This window comes from Coenobita brevimanus, chromosome 81, assembly GCF_032717465.1.
Source record: "Coenobita brevimanus isolate Jiangsu-jjx chromosome 81, ASM3271746v2, whole genome shotgun sequence".
Lineage (NCBI taxonomy): Eukaryota > Metazoa > Arthropoda > Malacostraca > Decapoda > Coenobitidae > Coenobita > Coenobita brevimanus.
This window is the reverse complement of record NC_137034.1, coordinates 12,403,496-12,428,064: the sequence shown is the minus strand read 5'-3', so window position 1 is coordinate 12,428,064 and position 24,569 is coordinate 12,403,496. Positions and strand designations below refer to the sequence as shown.

At 36.7% G+C, this 24,569-nt stretch overlaps 2 pseudogenes; one reads left to right on the top strand and one right to left on the bottom strand.

Annotated features, from left to right (window-relative positions):
- The first annotated feature begins 16,021 nt into the window (after positions 1-16,021).
- LOC145409528 (NADH-ubiquinone oxidoreductase chain 5 pseudogene) lies at positions 16,022-18,330 on the top strand (annotated as a pseudogene).
- Positions 18,331-19,546: 1,216 nt separating this feature from the next.
- Positions 19,547-20,221, bottom strand: LOC145409483 (ATP synthase subunit a pseudogene; annotated as a pseudogene).
- Positions 20,222-24,569: the final 4,348 nt, after the last annotated feature.

Here is a 24,569-nt window from a genome sequence, read left to right as displayed (position 1 = left end):
ACATTTACCCTTACACTTGGTGCTGGAGAGGGACGCCTTCACGTGGTTGCACCTATATAAGCAAGTGGCTCCTCTGCCTGAGTGTACATGGGTCCCTCAACTCCCTCCCTGCCCCTAGATCGAGGAGAAGGGCTGGAGTACAAAGGAAAGCAAACAGCATCAGACCTAATTGTCCTTTCGAGGCTGCTTGTTATAGAAAAGACTATCACTATGATAGCCAATTCTGCAAGTTTAAGGTAAGGAAAGTAAAGCAAGAAAGCTCCCCCCACCCATCAAACCCTCCAGTCGAAGCTGGCAGGATAAAAGTGAAAAGGACCACATGCAGCATGGAAAAGCTGACATTGAATTTTCATATGAAAGACTGAAACATGGTAAATTATATTCTGTCCTACTATATCTATACACTACAAGTGTCAAAAAGCTACAATTATCATTAATTACATATTATTTCCCTGCTATAGTTTCATCACGATCTGAAATAGAGAAAAGCAGCTAACATTATTATTCAGTCATGAAGGTGTTTAGCTGGTCAATTGAAGCGAGATACTTATCCAAGCAATTTTTGAACTCCACCACCGTACTGCAATCAACGACATCTTAGCGCAGTTTATTCCAAATGTTAACAACCCCGTTAAAAAAATAAAGTACTTGGCTACATTAGACTGGAAATGCTTTCCAGTAATCTTAAACCCATTACCCCTAATATAGTTCGAACGATTAATTGCAAAGTCTTGTCAGCATCCATATTATCAGTTCCTTTAATAATCTTGAATATCTGAATCAGAATCCCTCGTAGTCTGCGCTTTGACAGGTTAAACAACTTTAGCTCATTTAATTGTTCCTTGTATGATTTGCTCCTCAGTCTGGGTATCATTTTTGTTTTTGTCACTGCACTCTCTCTAATTTCTCTATATCTTTCCTGTAATATGGTGACCAGCACAGCACACTGTACTCTAGATGTGGGCACACTAAGGAACTGTGCAGGGTAAGAATTTTATTTTCCGATTAGAACTCAAATGATCTACCTATAAATAGAACTAGTTTGTTTGCTTTATTGCTTCTGTGCACTGTTTACTTCGCTCCAGATCATCTGTTACAATTATTCCTAGATCTTTTTCATACTTTACATTTGTGAGTTGAGAATGATTCATTGTATAACTAAAATTTTCATGTTTACTTCTACTATTTAGAAGTTTGCATTTATCAATATTGAAATCCATTTGCTATTTTTCAGCCCAATTAAGCAATATATCAAGATCCCTTTGAATCAATTTTCTTTTTTTCTGGGGTATTTGCTCAATCACCAATCTTCGTATTGTCAGCAAATTTTGATATTTTACAAAACACGCCTTCATCAATGTCATCTATATAAATGAAGAACCCTGCCCCTAGGTGGGAAAGGAGGTCCAGATGATGATGATGAATCATGATAATGTAGGACCCTAAACCGAGCCTTGCGGTACTCCACTTATAACATTTTTTAAGTCTGATTCATTACCATTGAGTACAACTCTTTGTTTACGATCTGTGAGCCAGCTATCAATCCATAATAGTACACTGCCACCGATATCATGGACATGCAGTTTCCCAACAAGTCAAATATGTGGAATTTTATCAAATGCTTTTTTAAAATCAAGGTAAATGACATCGACTGATTTAGTGCTGTCCTACATGTTGATACTATCACTGAAAAACTCAAGTAGATTGGTAAGACATGAACGCTTATTTCGGAATCCGTGCTGAAAGTCTTTGATGTGCTTGTTCTGTTCTAAATGCTCGACCAGTTTATTTATAGTTCCTAACAATTTGCAAACAACTGATGTCAAGCTTATTGGTCGGTAATTGCTGGGTTGAGATTTGTCTCCCTATTTGAATATCAGAGTTACATTTGCTAATTTTTAGCCACTTGGTAGTGTGCTGAGTCTGAAAGAGATATTGAATATATGTGTTAAGGGTTTCACAATGTCGTCTTTTATCTCCTTTCAGACTCTTGGAGATATTCTGTTTGGCCCTGTTGTTTTATCTTTAGTTTATTTACTGCAAAGAGTACATCCCTCTCACTGATAATAATTTCTTTCAGTCTGTTGTCCTCATCTACCTGTGTGGAGGACAATGTTTGGATTAAGCATGAACGTTCTACTGTAAATACAGATGTAAGAAAGTATTAAAAATCTTAGCCATCTCCGTGCGGTGTGGTGCGGTGAGGATCTGTCCGTTCTCCCCTTTGGGGCTAAGATGTGAATGAATGTGTTTGAATGGATGAGTAAATGGAGAGTGTGTCGTCCTGTCTCGGCTACCTCCCTTTCCTTGGGGGAAGCAGCCTAGGTATATAGATAGATAGATAGATCTCCGTTCCAACATTTGTATGCTCACCATCTGCTGATACTAGTGGTCCCATTGTTAGTGTTAATATTTTTTTACTTCTGATATAACTAAAAAATTCTTTGGGGTTTTATTTACTGATACTTGCAAAATGAGTTTCAAGGTTTTTCTTACTTTGATTTATTAACTTCATAGCATTTCAAAGTAAGTTACGGTAAATATCTTTATCCTCATTTTTAGTGGTGTTGTATTTCTGATAAGCAAGTTTCTTTGCTGAAGACTTCTCTTAATATTGCTCTTTCACCATTTTGTCTTATTATTTTTGACTGGTCTTCAATTACGGATCAGTACACATTGCTTAACCTCCTTGTTAAGGATTTCTTTGAACTCTGTCCATGCTGTGTGTATATTCGTACTTTCAGTAATCAGTTCCCATTCACTGCTACCTAAATTTAACTTAAATTTTGAAAGTACGCTTTCTTGTAGTCTGGGATTTTCTCGTAACTAGAATTTTGGCTGGCGTTGCAAAAACTGAGGTTGAATGTGACTACATGATGAGCACTAGTAGTAAATCCTTCAACTTGAACCTTATGAACATAGTTTTCTGATGTCGCCGATATGTGATCTAGGATATTTTCTCCATGCCTGGGTTGCTATACAATCTGATATAATGAGCTTTCAAGTAAGTTAGTATACAAGTCTACCCCTGTGTGTAAAGATAAGGATCCAGTCCATCTTGGTACTGGTAAGATGAAATCTCCAACAATTACAGTATTCTGGGTGCAACAGACTTCCGTTATTTGTTTGTATATCTTGTCAATTTCACAATACGGGCAGGTGGACAATAAATTAATCCAAATGGAGAGGGAGAACTTCAGCCTGCAGTTCACTGGTTTCATGTTCTGATGAGCCTGGTGCCACAGTAACAGCAACTCTTACTTTCAAAGGTAGTCACACTATTTTCTCTCTTCTCTTTTTTATTTCACAAAGATTTTGAACTAAATTAAGTTTACCCTGATGCTGATTGACTGAAAACACATGGACCAATACACGCAATATATCCCGTTATTACGAAAGGGAAAAAAAATATCGGGGATATGGAATCTTTAATGACGAAAGAATGAAGGAGAATATTGCATGTGGTTGCTACTCCAGTGATCAGAATTTAATGGTATGTTATCGTCGATTGCACGTATCCTCTTACATTACTAAGAAGCATGACGACGACTACGATGATGATGACGATGATGATGTGTAAAATGAAATTAGGATACAGAGTCAAACTATGTAGATAATTCCATACCTGAAGCCCAGATTTCGTCTACGGTAGGTGATGAAGTTCACTAAATTGTTTTCACCCTAACCTGGCTCAGAGTTGTGTCATTTTGCATCTTATTTCACGTAGTTCAGTGGTGGAAAAAGACAACACTGCGGCTCTACATCCCTCCAATAGCACTGTTTTGTTACGGAGGTCATATTCTAGTGTTATTCTCTTCTTACAACTCAGCATTCAGGATGGAGAGGTGGTAATTTTAGACCATGTTAGAGAAAAGGGAGATTATTCACACAACAATGAGCACACAGATAATGCAACACCCGAGCCCACCAACTGGTCTAAGGGGAGAATATTTGACTTTTTGTCCTGTGACCTAGACCTTCGACAGATTTCTCTCAAAACAGAAATCCCCCATTTATAACTAATCCTTGACACGCCCACCACCATGGGTTGGAGAGAGAGAGAGAGAGAGAGAGAGAGAGAGAGAGAGAGAGAGAGAGAGAGAGAGAGAGAGAGAGAACATTGCCACCACTCAGTTTTCTGCATCTTTGCTACCTGTCATCAAGTCAGTCATTTTAAATCTACCTGTTATCCTCTTGACATCTTCCATCCTCATTTGTATATTAACTTGGAGAAAACTACGTATATATGCATATAAAAATTATCTGATAAAATTAATGGGTGTCGTATCACCAGGAAGTCCATAACAAGATAGCAAATACTGTAGCCTACAGTACATCGATCCCCTGAGAAATTTTCCCTTGTGCAAGTCCTTTAGAAAAATAAATAATATGACCAAAAGCTGAAAGGTGGTGGTCGAATATGTTTTTTTTTTTTTTTCTGAGTTTATGTTGTCCACTGTAATCTACATTGCTACAGATTGTCTCATATTCATCAGTGGTAATAAATTTATGGAATCGAATAATAAAAACTGCCCATAGTTTTGATTCAGTAGCCATTATAAATGGACTTCTTGTTTCTATGCTGTTCAACCCTGAAAAAAAAAGTGTTAAAGGATTTATTTTGCCTCTAAGACGATGCTTTGTAACTTACTTTTTTATTTAATTATTTAATTACACTCCCTCTTCTGTCTTTCTTTCCTTCATTCTTTCCACTTCCTTCGGCCTGTGGGTGACTCTACATTGAGTGACAAGTCAAATGGTTTCCTGTACACCAGGACACCATTTACTACGCTGGGTGGTAACCATATAACCAAATTATGGCGCCTGGTGGTTTAGTTGGTAATTACTGCGCTCCAATCTGATTGAGCCGGTGAAGGTTCATATACAAGGGGTGGTTGGGGTTGATTGCTCATGTAATGCCACTCAGGGATGAGTGAGGCTGGTCACTCTCATCTTAAATGTCGGGACCAACTGCCTAGCCCAGGGCTCCTACGCTCCTCATGGGGCAATGTAGGATTGGATGATGGATGGATGGATGGATAATTATTCTTAGTGTCGTTTATTTGGAAGAGATAGAATTTGCTGGTAGTTCGTCTCTGAGCTTTTTACTGGACGAGTAAAAAATTGGTATTTAGGTAGGTGAGAGTTACCTTCATCCACCCACTTAGTGTAGCTGTACTCTGCTTTAGGGCAAGCCTAAAGATTTCCTGTAAACCAGGAAATTATTGACAATGCTGGGTGGTAACCTTATAACCAACCAACATGAGTTTCCTATGTGACTTCAAGTGGGTTGGTTGAGGGTTAGTACCCCTCCCCAGAAAACAATTAACTAAAAATACAAACAAGAAGCCATGGACAAGACTGACCAAAAGTTGACGACTAAGGACCAAATAAAGGACATGGTACGGATTGTGACATGTAAGGAGTGAGAAAGATGAGGTGAAAGAGAGAGAGAGAGATTGTCCAGGTACTTGATGGTGCAAAAGTGGATGCATGTGGAATAACCGAGAATAAATGGATAAGTGAGACTGTGAGAGAATGGGAGTATAGATGGGGTATATGCGCGGGAATGGGAGAGAATGAGAGGGCAAAAGGAAGAGTGTGTATTGTTCTGTGCAAGAGATGGAAGGAGAATATAAGAGTGTATGGATCCGTTGGCTCAAGGATTGTGTGTGTAAGGTTGAAAGCTGAACTACAAATGTAGGTGATTGTGTGTGTGTGTGTGTGTGTGTGTGTGTGTGTGTGTGTGTGTGTGTGTGTGAAAGCAAGATGGTCCAGGTACCGTGAATGAAGAGTTCTGGACGAACGTGGAAGCATGCATGGAAAAGTTTGAAAGGAATGAGAGAGTATTTGTTATTGGAGATACGAAATGGAAAGTAAGATATGTGAAGGTGGATGGAGTAGTTGGTGTGTAGGGTGTGCCCACAGAAGGGGATGAGAGTGGAAGTGCTCTACTGGACATTTGTGCATGGAGGGGATTGGCGATAGCCAAAACCCTCTTTAGACACAAAATGATTCACAGATATACTTGGCGAGTGAAGAGAAGGTTGGGTGGTGAACTTAATGAACGGAATACATTGACTGATTATGTATGTGTGGATGATAGAATGAGACGGTGTGTAATGGATGCAAGAAAACATTGAGGTTGAGGAGTTGCCTTTCTAATCACCACCTGGTGATAGTGAAAGTCAAGGTTCAAGTGAAATAGAGGAACAGGAACAAGTACGTCATACAAGGAAGGTAAAAAGGCTGCAAGAGGAAGGAAAAATGGCAGAATACAAGAGAGACTTGGAGGAGAGATTGGGTAAATATGATTTGGAGCAGATGGGGGGCGTGGAAGATGTGTGCAAAATATTCACAGAAGAAATCTGTGCAGCGTGTGAGTTGGTGTGTGGGGTGAAAAGAAAACGAACGGGAGTGTAAGGAAGAGCATGGTGGAATGAAGACGTGAGACAGGTTGTGGCACAAAAGAAGAAAGCATATAGTGAATGGATGAGAAACGGGGATGCTGAGGGAACTGAGAGACAGTAGAGAGAGTTATATGTAGAGAGGAAAAGAGAGGTGAAAAGATTAATAAGAGAGAGTAACAGGAGAGTGGATGAATAATTTTTCAGAAATTTGAGTGTAAAGTAGAGGGAATATCAGAAAATTCTCTGGAAAGAGGTAAAGAGAGTTAGACAAGGTGATATAAAAAGTTAGAGAGTTAATTAAGGATGAAAATGGTAGATTGCTAGTTGAGAAGGGAGAAAGGTGAGCAGATGGAGAGAACACCTTACGGAATTATTGAACATAGAGAATGAAAGTAATGCAAGTAACAGCGGCTGGGGAATGAGTGGGATGGGGAGGGATGTGAGAAGAGAGGGAGATATTAGTAGGATGAAAGTTGTGGAAGCAATGAAGAAAGTGAAAACGGGGAAAGTCCCATAAATTGATGGAGTGTGTGGTGAAATGCTGAAGCACAGGAGATAGTAGTACAATGGCTATGGAAGATATGCAGATTGGCATTGGAGGAAGGTAGAGTCCAGGAGGATTGGAAGTCGGGTATAATTATTGCCCCGTGCAAAGGAAAAAGGGAAATAGAAGTGTGTGATAATCACAGGAGCATTTGTCATCTGAGTGTAGCAGGAAAAGAATATCGAATGATGCTTATTGACAGAGTTAGGAAAATAACAAAGGAATCAGTTGGAGAAGAACAGGGAGGTTTTCAAAAGAAAGAGGTTGTGTAGATCAGATAATCATTCTTAGGTCTTTGGTGGAAAAGTTTCTAGAGAAGGAAAAGAAGTTGCATGCCGCTTTCAAGGATTTGGAGAAAGCTTGTGACAGGGTGGATAGAGAAGAAATGTGGAAAATATTAAGAATATGTGAAGTAAATGAGAAGTTGCTGAATGCCGTGAAGAATATGTATCAGGGTGCTAAGGCTGCACTGCATGTGGATAGCAAACTGAGTGAATTTTTCTATTTGAATGTTGGACTGAAACACAGATGTGTCATGTCTACATGGTTGTTCAGTCTATATATGGATGGGATTATAAAAGAGAAACAAGGTAGGGCAGTGGATGATGGAGGGCCCTAATGAGAGAGGGCAGATGATACTGTGTTAAGTGAAGACGAAGAGGAGCTGGAGGGCTTGGTGAATGAGTTTGGGTGAGTGTGTAAGAAACGGAATCTAAAGGTGAATGTAGGGAAGAATAATGTTATTGTCTTCAAGAGACATGAAGTCACTGAATGTACAGTGAGGTTGAATGAGGAGGAACTGGAAAATGGGAGTGTGTTTAAGTACTAGAATAGTGTGCTGAGGAAGGATGGAAGTTTAGAGGGTGAAGTGCTTGAAAGGGTACAACAAAGAAGAAATGTTGCTGGTTCTTTGAAAGCAATGATAAGAAACATGGAAGTGAGCATGGAAGTAAGAAAGTCGCTGCATGACAGTGTTGTGAAACCAACTCTACTGTATGGAAGTGAAACTTGGACCTTGGACGGACACAAGTCAAGACTGAGAGCACTGGAAATGAGTTATCTGAGAGGAGCATGCAGAGCTTCATGGAGAGACAGACAAGTATGGAAGTGAAGGAGTGTTGTGGTGTGGATGTGATAGAATTAGTTAGGAGAAATACATTGAGCTGGTTTGGCCATTTGGAGAGGATGGAGAGCGAGAGACTGACGAGAAAAATGCATATGAGTGAGGTGGAGGCCATGGATGAGATGGAGGGGTGGAGTGGAGAGGTATATGAGAGAGGGGTGTGCGAGGTGGAGTAGTGCAGTGAAATAACTGGAGACGGGGCCATACGGAGACGATTTGCTCGTGGCCATCCCTTGCATGATTAAGGCGTCTGACAATAGATAGATAGATAGACAGATAGACAGAGATTCAAGAAATGAGCTGTATATTCAAAGATTCCTAGTTTAACCAGCGAAAGTGAGAGGGACAGAAAAGCAAATGAAAGAAAAGTGAAAAGACTAGCAAAACAAATGTGTAATGAGAGAGACAGAGAGAGAGAATGGAAGTTATCGTGTGCTCAGGGGAGAGATTGTGTGGAAAGAGATTGGTGAAAGGGAAGAGGGAGGGTCATACTTAACAGGCCATTGTAGCTAAAGTTTCCACATTCAAAGTGACTAATGCCAGGTGACAATTAACTATGTGGAATGGGATCGCCCCAAACTAGGACATTGTTTTTCCTTCGCCTCTCAGTTTTATTTCCCTCTTGCATCTTTCCCACATTTCTTGGTTCCTTATAGTCCTGGAGAAGAAGAAAAAGAAAACTATACTTCACTCACACTTCCCAAAATGAAGCTGATATTGTCTTATCGTCTTCATTTTTTATTCAATATTCTTTTCATTGTCACAAGTAGATATATTTCGGTTTATGAAAGATCCCATATATATATATATTTATATATATATATATATATATATATATATATATATATATATATATATATATATATATATATATATATATATATATATATATATATATATATATATATATAGGCAATCTTAATTTTTTTCTTGTTACACCACAGGTGACCCATTGTCCAATGGACCCCAAAGTTAAAATAAAAAAAAATAATATACATATGTTTGTTGTACTGAAATATCCTTTGGTGTATGTGTAATTTCGTTTATCTTTTTTCATTTAACACTGAAAGTGAGTATTTAAGCAAGAAAATACATTTAGAAAATGGAAAAGCCTTAATATTTTTTTTCTGAGCTGGTTGTTGAAAATTTATTAGGTGGAACCTTCTTTTCTTTGCCCCCCCTTTTAGATCATGGATGAGACTTATTGTAAACAAAAGGGGCGACAGGGCAAATGAAACACAACTGGAAATGAAAAAGTAAAAATGGTACATATTTTTTTCCATAACTTTCTACTAAAACATATTATTTTTCATAATTCTTATACAATTTGATAGCTCCATATAGGTTCATTAACTTATCACAACATATTTAGAATTTAGATAAAATTTGTGAAAAAAAAATGAACAAATACGAATCTGTTTACAAAAAACAAACGAAAAAAAATAACCAATTATTTGGGTAAAAACTAATAAATTCATATTTATGTACGTACTCCAAGACACAATTACATCTAAGTACAAAATATAAAGTATTGCTAACAATACAGGTTTACCCCCAGAAAGGTTACCATATTTTTTTGTTACAGCACAGGTAACCTGGTTTCCAGTGTACCCCACTGCCCCTGTAGTGCTAAATCAGTGCCAAATACAGTGCATGTTCCTGGAAAGACGTAGTTTCGAAACATTATTTTGTCTCCTAGGAAAGAGGCATATACCGAATTAACCTTCCCATTATGATAATTTTATTTGAAGTTAAGCTTCACTGTATATATTCTGCAGGTACTGACTATCGACAAAAATACTTCATTATGATGACGTTTTAGCTGTTCTGTATCCAGATAATATAATTCTGCTTAGATGAGAGCCTATGAGGTGAAGGTGTTAATAGCGACCTAAAATCCTAGACACATATGTATAATTTGATGGGAAGAACAAAAGAGTACCTTCAGTGCATAACGGCACTTTTATTAGGGTGATGTTATATAAAAAAAATTTCTTTTAAACCTACGAACGATTTTATTCAGTTTAGGATGGACATTTGGTAGTGTGGGAGTAAGGAATAATCTCCAGTAGCTCTATGTGTATGATGACGTTTTCATCTAGATCCAGAGAATACCAGGTCAGTCTGCGAAGGGACGAAAACGGATCCCTAGCCGCGCATGACGTCACTAGGCCTGCTGTCTCAGTTTGATCTAGGTCACCACACTGATCGGGTCGTGCTCAAGGCCAAAAAAATGCCAGATTGAATGCAATTCTTCCTGTTCACACAAAAGAGAGTATTCTCTACACAGATTTCCTTAAGATGAACTTAGAAAGAAGTGGATTAATCTGTGTCTGAGAAAAGACAGTTTCAATCCCAATAATGCAAGGATATGTAGTTTACATTTTAAAGCTGATTCCTTTAAAAGAAATCTAAAATATGAACTCCTGGGCATTCCAGTTTCAGTAAAGATCCGAAAATTAGCGGAGGATGCAGTACCAACTTTGTGCCTTCCCACATCAAGATGTCTAGGTGTATACATGTGTACAGTACAGCTTTATGTGACATTTGTTTTAGTAATATTTAAAAGTAAGATTTTTTAAAATATGATCTTAACGATAGCTTAAGAATATTGATTAAAAGAACAGTATGTATTAGGTATGGGGATAAATGCAGGAAAGCATATATATTAATAAGCCTTCTATAGCTTATGAGTGTTGATTTAGAAAAAAAAAATAGTATGCCTAAGCTATGGGGATAAATGCAATTAAGCATATGTATTAATAAGCCTACAATAGCTTGAGAATGTTCATTAAAAAAAAAAAAATAGTACCGGCATGCCTAAGCTATGGGGATAAATATAGGAAAGCATATGTATGGGGATAAATGCAGGAAAGCATATTTATTAATCAATCTAATTATATACGGTACTCTCTCTCTCTCTTTCTCTCTCTCTCTCTCTCTCTCTCTCTCTCTCTCTCTCTCTCTCTCTCTCTCTCTCTCTATATATATATATATATATATATATATATATATATATATATATATATACACACATGTACATACTCGGATATATAGTAAAGAGGAAGGTTGTGGTTTACTTTTGAACACTAAGTGAGTGTGAGCTGATCCTGTGAGAAAGGGAGCAGGGGAAGGGAGGGATTTAAGAAGGAAGGTGAGGGAAACGCATTAGTAAGGAAGGAAGGGCGTGCGACGTTTGTAAAGGAATTACCACATGTAGGTGAAAAGTTAGATGGAGTGGTGGAAGAGGAAAGGAATGGGATGGACGATAGAGGAAGAAGGAAGGGGGAAAAGAAAAGGGAAAGGAGATGGGGAAAGAAAAGGAGAAATGAAAGAAATAGAAATGGACACACACACACACACACACACACACACACACACACACACACACACACACACACACACAGACACACACACAAACACACACACACACACACACACACACACACACACACACACACACACACACACACACACACACCTTTCACAGTTAGGTAAACCAACATTTATAGGAAATTAGTACAGATATACGTAAACGTGCAGTACAGTATATTGTATGTATTGATGAGAATAAAACTAGAGAGGGGAACAGAAGAGAAAGAAGGAAAGAACAGGGTAAGGGAAGGAAATACATGAAGGGTGGAGAGAAAAGAACGAAGGAAGAGTGGATAGGGAAAGGAAGGGGGGAATTGTTGGGAAATGAGGTACGGAAGGGAACAATTGGATGAGAAAAGAAATGAAGGTGGAGAGAACAGACTAAGAAAAATAATAAACGAATAATGTTTGAGGGAAAAAAAGGAGAGAGAGGGAGGAAGAGCAGGCCAGCTGTCATAACGCCTACTGACGTCATCACGGTCACGCCAACGTGCGCGTGAAATGACCTGGTATTCCCTGGACCTTGGTTTTCATATTCTGTTCATTGTACCATATGCGATTATATTTGAAGTGGTTAAGATACTATCATAAAGCCTCATCACAAAGGATTAGCTTCGGTCACCTGGCATTATATGACTGAAATAAGTCACATCTAAGAGATTCATACTGATACACACAACACCTGCCCTGCACCCTGCGTACGTGGAAGAAGGAGGTTAAGTGGAGCTGAGAGTCTAGTGAATGTGTGTGACTGGGCAGCAGCTAGAGTGAAAAGGAATGAGAATGTCCATAAAATCAAGTAGAGATGGTGCTCAGAGATGACGGTGATGTCGCACCTGAACGTTGACCTTGGTTCATGATTTTGATCTTTGATTTGTGTTAGTATCGATTCACCAGTTCCCACCCCTACCACCACTCACATCATATGCGCAAATTTCAATGATATGCATGTTCATCGACTGCCTGGCTTGCATCGCATCGTGAAACCGTAAAAAAAGCTAGGGGGAGGGGGGAAGGGAAAAGTAAAGAAATGGAGGTGGTGAACAAAGGACTGGTTAGGATGAGATGGAGATTTGAACAACGGCAGAGGTAGGGAATGGATGTATAGGCTGTGGAAATGGGTGTGGTACAATTAGTTGGTGCATGCAGCCAAGCCATATTAAAAATTATCCCTCAAGATATAGTGTCAAGGGATGAAGAAATGGGAGTAGGGGGAAAGAAGTGTGTGGAATGTGGTGGAATTATGGCATGGGTGGGGAAGGGGTGATAGGAGTATTACCTGTTGAGGTGGGTACTTTAGGATTAAAGGTTTAGGTGCAATGATGAGAGAGAGAGAGGGGGGGGGAAGGGGAGCGAGCTTGCTTTGCCTTACGCCTTGACAGAGTTAAAAATCAAATCAGGCCTCCTTGAGATAATGCTGACACCTGAACTAATAATTTCATCCATGACCTATGACCTTGACTTCTTATCAATCCACACCACACTCGAAGAACTTCTTTTCGGACACATACACATTGTATGTGCCAATTTTGATGCAAATCGGACCAGGCATTCACTAGATAATACCGCACATTGATTTTTTATTTTGACCCATGACATTTGACCTTTGATCTGCCTGAACAAAAATCAATTAATTTCTTCCAGACCCAGACGCAGTATATGCCACTTCCCCCCCCCCCCAGTTAGTTCAGGCACTGATTAGGTATGTCAAAGACAAGGTAAACACCTTCTCCGTAAGATTACTAAGAACCGATCTTATCTAATGCTTTCAAAACACTTGTTTTTTTTTTTTTAAACTAAGCAGTTAGTCTAACATTTTATCCCACCACATTGCTGCTAAAGGTATAATGAAATAAAACCTAAAATAAGAAATTGTCAAAACCTAACCCGTAATAATATAAGGATCTTCAACGGGACGAGCCCCAATTCAAGTTAATAAAACAACTACAGAAACCAAAAACCAAAATAAAATTTGATTTAACAGATAAAACCCAAGACTCCGAAATTGTGAAAAATGAGTAAAAGGAAGGATCATAAGGATTGCCACCGAAAGCACTAAAGCAATAACACCTCCCAGTTTATTGGGGATAGACCGCAAGATTGCATAAACAAATAAAAAATACCATTCCGGCTGAATATGAGCTGGAGTCACAAAAGGGTTCGCAGGAATAAAATTGTCCGCGTCTCCTAAAAGATAAGGATGAAGCAAAGTAAGCAATACAAGAGCCATTAACATAACCAAAAACCCAACAATATCCTTAAAAGTAAAATAAGGATGGAAAGGAACCTTATCTACTTGCCTTAAAACACCCAAAGGATTGTTAGCCCCAGCCTGATGAAGAAACAAAATGTGAACCAAAGTTGCAGCAGCAATAACAAACGGAAACAAAAAATGAAAAGTGAAAAAACGAGTTAAAGTAGCATTGTCTACAGCAGATCCTCCTCAAATCCACTGAACCAGAGAAGTGCCAATATAAGGAATTGCCGAAAACAAATTAGTAATTACAGTCGCACCCCAAAAAGACATTTGACCTCATGGTAGAACATAACCTAAAAAAGCCGTCGCCATTACCAAAAAAAAAAAAAAAATTACAACACCTACAATTCATGCATGAAAAATCATGTAAGAACCAAAATACATCCTTCGATCAATATGAAGATATAAAAAAAAAAAAAAAAAAAAGACGCCCCATTGGCATGTAAAGTCCGCAATAATCACCCATAATTAACATCTCGTTGAATATGAGCTACCCTAGAAAATGCCAAATCAATATGCGCAACATAATGCATGGCAAGAAACAGACCAGTAACAATATGAACAACCAAACACAGTCCAAGCAACGACCCAAAATTCCAAAAAATAGAAATATTTCTTGGAATTGGTGTATCAACTAATGCCCCATTAGCAATTTTTAACAATGGATGAAACTTACGCAGCGGTTATCATAAGTTATTAACCGTAAAGGACTAGAAGACGAACTTATCACCTTAACGACTACAAACAACGTTAAAAGCAAGTAACTAATAATAAACATCGTAAATATAGCCCTAGATTCATTATAAATAGTTCTCACATTTATAGCAGAATTTCTAACGTCAGAATACTTAGATAAAAAAGTTGTAGTTGACTCTCCAATCTTATTTGCCATCATTACAGGATCCACAAAAATTAAAAAAATCTGATAATTAATGCTAAAAAAAAGGTTTAAAAAAATTCTCTTCTAACCTTAAACTGCTCATTAGCTGCTAAAGATGCAACATAAATAAACAATACTAATATTCCACCCAAAAAAATAAAAAATAAAATATACGAAAACCAATTACTCTTAGCAAACAACCCCGTAGTAATTGAAATTAAAACTGTTTGAATTTATAGTACAAGACCTGTCGACAAAGGAATCAAACGCATATAAATAAAGAAAACAAAATAATAAAAGGAAGTCCATACATTATCACCCCAATCTATTGGTGTTTCAAGAAAAAAATTTCATTACTGGTTTACGAGACCAGAGTTTTTATTTAAACTATTAAAACAAATGGTAACTTTAAATGACTTGTTCTTATTTATTGCATTTATTATAATTTTTAGAGGACTATGAGCTTTCGCTTCAAACCGAAAACATTTATTAAACACCCTCTTAAGATTAGAATTCATTATACTCGGAATCTTTTTCTTAATATCTAACTGCCTTTCCTCAATCGGAAACGAATTATTTTTTTCTCTCTTTTTCCTGGTCCTAGCAGCCTGTGAACGAGCCCTGGGTCTAGCTCTCCTGGTTTCCATTGTTCGCTCCCACGGAAACGATTACTTCAGAGCCTTTAAAAGGTTAGAATGCTAAAGTACCTATTTATACTCTTTATATTAATGACATTTGTAAAGGACTGGTCTTTAATTCAAACAGGAATCTTAGCTGTATCGTTTTTATTCGCCATTTTATACAATCACGACTTCTTTATATACAACTTAGGATTTAGGTTAAGTACAGACTACTTAAGATACGTTTTAATCCTACTAAGCATCTGAATCATAGCACTTATTATTATATCTAGAGTAAAAATTACATTCACCTCAAATTTTCCCAGACTATTTTTATTAGTTAACTTAGCTTTATTAATTTTTATAGTATTAACTTTTAGATCTATAAACTACCTTCTATTCTATATCACCTTTGAAGCTTCCCTAATCCCAACCCTGATTTTAATCCTAGGTTGAGGATACCAAACCGAACGAATTCAAGCAGGAGTTTATATACTATTCAATACCCTATTTGCATCCCTCCCTCTCCTGGCCTCTCTACTTTACATCTATAAAACGAACGGAACACTCACTATAGGAGCTCTTTATCAAAGAATTAACCTAAGGATCCTTTCTTTTATGTGATTCGTTTCCTCTATTATAGCTTTCATTGTAAAACTGCCAATATACCTATTTCACCTATGACTACCTAAAGCACACGTTGAAGCTCCCGTAGCAGGATCAATAATTTTAGCCGGAGTTTTACTAAAACTAGGAGGCTACGGCTTAATCCGAATCTTACCTTTATTTACCGAAGTAAATAAAAACCTAAGATGATTATGAGTCAGGCTCAGAATTCTAGGAGGATTCTTTGTCAGTATTATCTGTCTACGACAAGTAGATATAAAATCTCTCATTGCCTACTCTTCCGTAGCTCACATAAGATTAGTACTTTGTGGATTCCTAACATTTGGATGATGAGGTATAAACAGTGCCGTTGTTGTGATAGTAGGTCATGGTTTATGTTCTTCAGGGCTATTCTGCCTTGCAAAGATAGTATACGAACGAATCGGAAGACGAAGTCTTCTAATCAATAAAGGCTTGTTAAACTTTATACCAAGAATGGCACTATGGTGATTCTTACTAAGAATCAGTAACATAGCTGCACCACCTTCCGTTAATTTATTAGGAGAAACCAATCTAATTATAAGAATCATTAGCTGAAACAAACTAACTACTTTAAGGATCAAGTTACTATCTTTTTTCAGAGCAGCTTACACCCTTTATCTATACTAACTTAGACAACACGGTGTATTTTCCAGATCTCTCTACTCTTTTTGCTCGGGAAAAGTACGAGAATACTTAGTTTTAAGACTTCATTGAATTCCCCTAAACATCTTAATTCAAAAAAGAAACTTAATGATACCTAACCTCTAATTAAACTTATACCACTTTCATACATCCTAACTATATTACAGCTTAACTCGTTTGGGTAGTTTATTACTAAAACGTTAGTTTGTGGAGATAAAAAATAAAAATTTTATCCTAAACCATGATTTGAAAAATTTCAGTACACCTGACAAGAATAGTTTTCCTAATATTTTTCTCTCTAATCTCTTTATTCACATCACTTCTATGCTTATTTGGCAAAACATGCTATACTATCGAATGAGAAATCCTGAGGATCAACTCATCTTCTATCGTTGCAACATACATTTTCGACTGAATATCCTTAATATTCATAGGGTTCGTTATATTCATTTCAGCAATAGTACTTTTTTACAGAGGAAGATACATAGAAGGAGACCCCAACCTAGACCGATTTATATACTTAGTTTTAGCTTTCGTCTTATCCATAATTTTCCTTAATTATCAGTCCCAACTTAATTAGCATTCTTTTAGGATGAGATGGTCTAGGATTAGTATATATCCTATGCACTAGTAATTTACTATCAAAACGAGAAATCCGCAAACGCCGGAATACTAACCGTTTTATCTAATCGAGTTGGAGATGTAGCAATCCTTTTAAGAATCGCCTTAATATTCATCGAAGGGGCTGAAATTTTATTTTCCATGTATTTTACCTAGACGATAACTTCACACTATTAATATAAAGACTTATCGTTATAGCAGCAATAACCAAAAGAGCTGAAATCCCATACTCAGCCTGACTACATGCTGCCATAGCAGCCCCAACACCAGTATCAGCACTAGTTCACTCCTCAACCCTTGTTACAGCTGGAGTCTACCTCCTCATCCGATTTAGACCCGCACTATCCGAAACAGTTTTACCAACCCTACTCCTGTTCAGCTCTCTAACAATATTTATATCAGGGCTAGGAGCTAATTTCGAATATGATTTAAAAAAAAAATTATTGCTCTATCAACCCTTAGTCAACTCGGAGTAATATTAAGAATCCTATCCCTAGGATTTAAAGACCTTGCATTCTTCCATCTTCTTACCCATGCGCTATTCAAAGCTCTTCTATTTATATGTGCCGGAGCCATAATTCATAATGTAAAAGAATACCAGGACATTCGACTCATAGGAAGACTAGTAACTTCCATACCCTTAACCTGTATATGCATAAACCTAGCAAACCTAGCATTATGCGGAACCCCCTTTCCAGCAGGATTTTACTCTAAAGATCTCATCCTAGAAATTGCTTTTATAAGATGAATCAATACTGTCATTTTATTCCTTTACATTTTCGCAACAATATTAACAGTATGTTACACTTTCCGCTTAATTTTCTACTCTATAACCGGAGAATTTAATTCAGCCAGGTTCAGAAACATTGACGACTCATCTTCCATCATAACTTCCCCCATACTAGCTCTTAGAAGGGGAGCAATCCTTAGAGAAGCATTACTATCTTGATTAATATTTCCTGAATCCTATGCTATTTGCCTTTCTCCCCTTATAAAAAATCTAGTATTAACAATCAGAATCCTCGGAGGACTAATAGGCTACCTACTCAACATCATAAACGTAAACTTCAAGTTAAACTCACTCAACTTTTACCCACTAGTAGTATTTTCAGGCTCTATATGATTTCTACCATTCCTCTCCACCTTTAACCTAACCAAATCTAGCCTTAATTTAGGCCTAAACTACCCTAAAATAATCGATAAAGGATGATCCGAAATCAGAGGAGGTCAAGGAATCTTCCAAACATTAATAAACTGGTCTAAACTCCATCAAATAATTAGTGATAGGAACTTTAAATCCTTTATAAACATCTTCCTAATTCTAACTCTCATACTTTCATTCTCTAATTTTTACTTTTATAATTTATTTGTAGAATATCGCGTTGAAGTTGCGAAAGAGATGAATACATCTAAAAGTGCTTAGCTTCTAAAAAAATATTTTAACTATACAGCGAAAACGTATCGTGTTATACTTACACCACAGAAGCTCTTCTCTTGATAGGAAGGTTACTTCAATTCAATTATTAACAGTGATTAGCCTCTCCTTTGGCTTCTACCAAAATTAGAGACTACATAGTCAAAGCTTAGGCCGAAACTAAGTGCAAAACTTCGCTTTCTAATCTACCTACTTACTTTTATCCTCCTCATCAATAAATAAAGATATAAAGAAACAATCAGACTACATCAACAAAAATGCCAATATCATGCAGCGGCCTCAAAACCAAAATGATGAGTCGGAGAAAAATGACACATATAAAGACGATACAAACATACCATCAAAAAAGTAGTACCAACAATTACATGTAAACCATGGAAACCTGTCGCTACAAAAAAACAAGATCCAAAAACCCAATCAGCAATAGTAAACGGAGCCTCAAAATACTCAAAAGCCTGAAGAGCTGTAAAATAAACACATAAAAATACAGTAGTACCAAGACTCTGAAGAGCTTCATTATGATTAGACTCTATGATAGCGTGATGAGCTCAAGTCACTGTAGCCCCTGAAGACAAAAGAATAATAGTATTTAAAAGAGGAATTTGAAATGGATTAAACGGAACAATTCCCTTAGGCGGCCAAGTTAAACCAATCTCCACAGCAGGGGCCAGCCTCCTATGAAAAAAAGCCCAAAAAAACGAAAAAAAGAAAAACACTTCCGATACAATAAACAAAATCATTCCCCACCGCAATCCAGCAGCCACAACTCTAGTATGTAATCCCTGATAAGTCCTTTCACGCACTACATCCTGTCACCACTAAATTATAGTTAAAATAACAGCGACAAACCTCAAAACAAGAAGGTCCATATCAAATTGATGAAATCACTTAAATAACCCAGTAGTCAATATTATTGCTCTAATCGACCCAGTTAACGGCCACGGTCTTATTTCTACCAAATGATAAGCATGATGTCCATGTGATGATGCCATTAGTTAATTTCTCTTGCAAACAAAGTTCTTAAAAAGGCAAAAACATAAGTCTGAATAACTGAAACAGCAAATTCAAGCAAAAGAAGTAAAACCTGAGCAACAAATAAAAGAATAAAAAAATAAGAAGTCAATGAAGGGCCAGTCCCCCCTAAAAGAGTCAGCAACAAATGACCAGCCATCATATTAGCCATTAACCGAACTGCCAAAGTCCCAGGTCGAATAATATTCCTAATATTTTCAATTAATACCATAAAGGGTATTAAAACTACAGGCGTTCCCTGAGAAACTAAGTGAGCGAACATATGCTGAGTATGATTAAACCAACCGTAAATTATAAAAGTTAACCAAAGAGGAAGAGCCAACCCCAAAGTCATAACTAAGTGCCTAGATCTAGTAAAAACATAAGGCAAGAGACCTAAAAAATTATTAAAAACAATAAACGAAAATAAGGAAACAAAAATAATAGTTCTGCTCTGTTGTCTCGGCCCAAGAATATTCTTAAACTCCTGATGTAAGGCCATATTTAACCTATACCACACAACAGATCACCGAGAAGGAGAAACCCAATAAATATAAGGCAAAAATATCAATCCCCAAAAAGTAGAGAGTCAATTTAATTCCAACTCCACCAAACCAGAGGAAGGCTCAAAAATAGAAAACAACCTTGCTATCATTTTCAAATCTTTTCTACAATATTAATCTCCCCCTCTCTTGATTCATTTTTTTTTGTAACTAATATAATAATTCATTACAATAAAAACAATAAATGTAATTAAAAACATAATAACTAAATTGAGCCATAAAATAGGAGCCATCTGAGGGATCGGATGATATCCTCACAGGATAACTTAAGCCTGACAAACTTACATTATTCTTTAACTAATCAACCAAACGATTATAGTTATAAACAGAATTAAAAGTCCATAAAAATTAACAAACATACAATACGGCATCAACCATTTAAATCCCTGCTGATCTACAAAAGAAATTACCAACTTAGGATTTTAAGAGTTAAAGACATAATTGATACTCGAAGATAAAAATACAAAGTTGCAAGAGCAGATCCAAGAAGCACAACTAATAAAACAAAATTACCTGCCCCTGCCAACTCTTGAATAACTAACCACTTCGGAACAAAACCAGTAAAAGGAGGAAGACCCCCTAACGACAGCAAAGAAAAAAACACTAACATCTTTACCTCAACAGAAAAATTATGTCAAAAGATGATTAAAATAAAAAGCTTGCTTAAAATGAAAAAGAACAACGATAGATAAAGATATAAAAGAATAAAACAAAAAATAAACACCTATAGTCACTTCTCTTACCAAAATAGAAGAAAGCATCCAACCAATATGATTAATCGAAGAAAAAGCCAGCACCTTACGCAGAGAGGTCTGAGTAATACCCCCCACCGCACCTACAACAGCCGATAACATTCTAGCCACAGAAAAATACATCTACATTATCCTCACCCTAGCCAAGAAACATAAAAACAAAGGAGCAATTATTTGAATCCTCATCAGAATTATAGCCTGAGGCCAAAGCAAACCCCCCATAACTTGAGGGAACCAAAAATTTAAAGGAGCACCTCCTAACTTTAAAATCAAATCACAAAACAAAATAACAGAAGCAACCCTAAAATAAATTAACGTAAAAGAAGCCGAAAAAATAATTAAAGAAGACCCTAAACTTTGAATTAAAAAATACCTTAAAGCCGCCTCTGAAGAATACTGATTACTTTTAGTAATTATAAGAGGAATAAAAGACAACAAATTCAACTCCAATCCAACTCAAGCCCTGAATCATGAACAAGATGAAATAGAAAGCAAAGTTCCCGAAACTAAAGTAGAAAAAAACAACAAATTAGGAAAAGAAAAATAAATTCAAAAGAGAAAATCCTTTAATCAAATACAAATTAATTAACTATTTCTTTTGGAGGTATAGGTAACATCCAAATTACAAAATTGACATTATCAGCATCAACCTCCCTAAGAACTATACCACTTTTAACCATTAAACAGAGGGAATTATACCCATAAATTGGATATGAACCCATCAGCTTAACCTTAGCTTATCTTTTTAACTACTCACCAGAAGTAATTGTACTATAATAGATTTAAAAGACCTACACTTAAACATCAGTCATCTGGTGAAATTTAACCTAAGCTTCATCAGAAGATGTAACCCATGACAAAAAGGACTTAACAGAAACTCTTTCTACTACAATAGGCATAAAACTATGATTAGCACCACAAATATCCGAACACTGACCATAAAACAAACCAGGACGAGAAATTAAAAACCTAATCTGATTTAAACGACCAGGAATAGCATCAACTTTTACCCCAAAAGCAGGAACAGTTCAAGAATGAATAACATCCGCTGCCCTTACCAGCACCCAAATCTGAGTGTTGAAGGGTAATACAGCCCGATTATCAACATCTAAAAGCCGAAATCCAGCTTCCCATAACTCCTCAGTAGGAACCATAAACGAATCAAACTCCAACTGAGAAAAATCTCAATACTCATAACTTCAATATCACTGATGCCCAAAAGATTTTAAAGTTACACTTGGATTATTAACTTCATCCAACAAATAAAGAAGTTGCAGTGAAGGTAAAGCAATAAAAATCAAAATCAAAGCAGGAAGAACAGTCCAAATCACCTCAATTGTTTGATTTTCTTACAAAAAACGATTAATAAACCTATTAAAAAACAACCTAGACATTATATACCCTACAAGAGGTGTAATAAGAATTAAAACTACTATCGCATGATCATGAAAAAAAAATTAACTGCTCCATAAGAGGTGAAGCCCTGTCTTGCAATCTCATATACCCTCAAGTTGCCATTAATTAATTCTAAAAGAGAATAATATTCTCATTCATAGGTCCTAAACCTAGTGCATTCATCTGCCATTATAGAAATTAGAAACTAAAGGAATTTCCATATATCTATGATCCGCAGGAGGATGAGCATGCTTTCACTCGATAGAGGTAGGAAAATACATTGAAAACACAACTACACGATAAGACACCAACCTCTCTCAAATAATAATAATAAACCCCAATACAGCTACTAAAGAAATCATAGACCCAAGAGACGATAAAACATTTCAAGCTATGTAAGCATCAGGATAATCAGAATACCGTCGAGGCATCCCATTCAACCCTAAGAAATGCTGAGGGAAAAAAGTAATATTAACTCCCAAAAACATAGTACAAACATGAATCTTCAACCACTTAGGATTTAACGCTAATCCAGTAAACAAAGGATATCAATGTGCCAACCCAGCAAAAATCCACAAAACGGCACCCATCGAGAGCACATAATGAAAATGCGCCACAACATAGTATCATGTAAAATAATATCAATTGAAGAATTAGCCAACACAACCCCCGTTAATCCTCCTACCGTAAACAAAAAAATAAATCCTAGTCCTCAACACATAGAAGGTCTATAATTAATTTGTGTTCCAAGAAGAGTTCCTAACCATATAAAAATCTTAATTCCAGTAGGAACCGCAATAATTATCGTTGTCGATGTAAAATATGCCCGAGTATCTACATCCATCCCCACAATAAACATATGATGAGCTCACACTACAAAACCAAGAATTCTAATAGCTAACATAGCATTAATCATACCCAACCTTCCAAAAGCCTCTTTTTTTTTCCAGACTCCTGACTAACAATATGTGAAATTATCCCAAACGCAGGTAAAATTAAAATATAAACCTCAGGATGCCCCCCAAAACAAATGTTGATAAAGAACTGGATCACCTCCTCCAGCTGGATTAAAGAAAGAAGTGTTCAAATTAAGATCTGTTAACAACATAGCAATCGCACCGGCTAAAACAGGCAAAGAAATTAAAAGCAGAATAGCTGTAATAAACACTGACCAAACAAACAAAGGCATACGATCCATTGTCATCCCCCGCGGACGCATATTAATAACAGTAGTCATAAAATTAATAGCACTCAAAATAGAAGAAACCCCAGCCAAATGTAAAGAAAAAATTCCCAAAGCATCAGACGCCCAAGCATGAGCAATAGCTGCAGACAATGGAGGATATACAGTCCAACCTGTACCAACCCCCCTCTCTACTATTCCTCTCATTAAAAGCAAAGTTAACGAAGGAGGTAACAATCAAAACCTCATATTATTCATACGAGGAAATGCCATGTCCTGTGCACCTAACATTAAAGGAACCAATCAATTCCAAAACCACCAATTATAATAGGCATAACTGTAAAGAAAATCATAATGAAAGCATGAGGAGTTACTACTACATTATAAGTCTGATCATCCCCAATTAACCTCCCTGGCTGACCCGATTCAGCCCAAATTACTAACCTTAAAGAAGTCCCGACCATTCCAGCCCAAGCCCCCAAGACAAAATATAAAGTTCCAATATCCTTATGATTTATTGAAAAAAACCACCGTTGCATTAAAATCTCATAGTGGAATTGTTTAGACGTTAGATTGCAAATCTAAAAATGTGAGTATTCACTGAGATTTAACGTATATGTTAGTGTATAAGCACAAGAAGTTTTGATCTAAGATAAGGTGAAATTCCCTACCATATATCCCATCTGACTTTAGGTTTTAAGTTAATCAAACTAAAAGCCTTCAAAGCTTTCAATAAAAGTAAAAATCTTTTAAACCTTGCAAACTAATGAAGGAGCGACCCGCTCACCTTTAGATTTACAGTCTAATACCTTCAAATTTCGGCCACTTCATTCTAAAATGGCAGATAAATGACTAAGATTTAAGCTCTTATCATGGAAATCAGATTTCCTTTTAGAATCTAAGTTTTTTTTAGTATACGCAGCATACGTGACTTCCAATCACGAGGACTAGAAACTTCCATTAAAAACAATGATCATTCTATCATTTATTACAATTCTAACTTTTTAAATCAGATGTGCCGTTATAATCCTAGCTTCCATCCTAGCTAAAAAAAAAAAAACAATCAAAGATCGAGAAAAAAACTCGCCATATGAATGTGGATTTGACCCC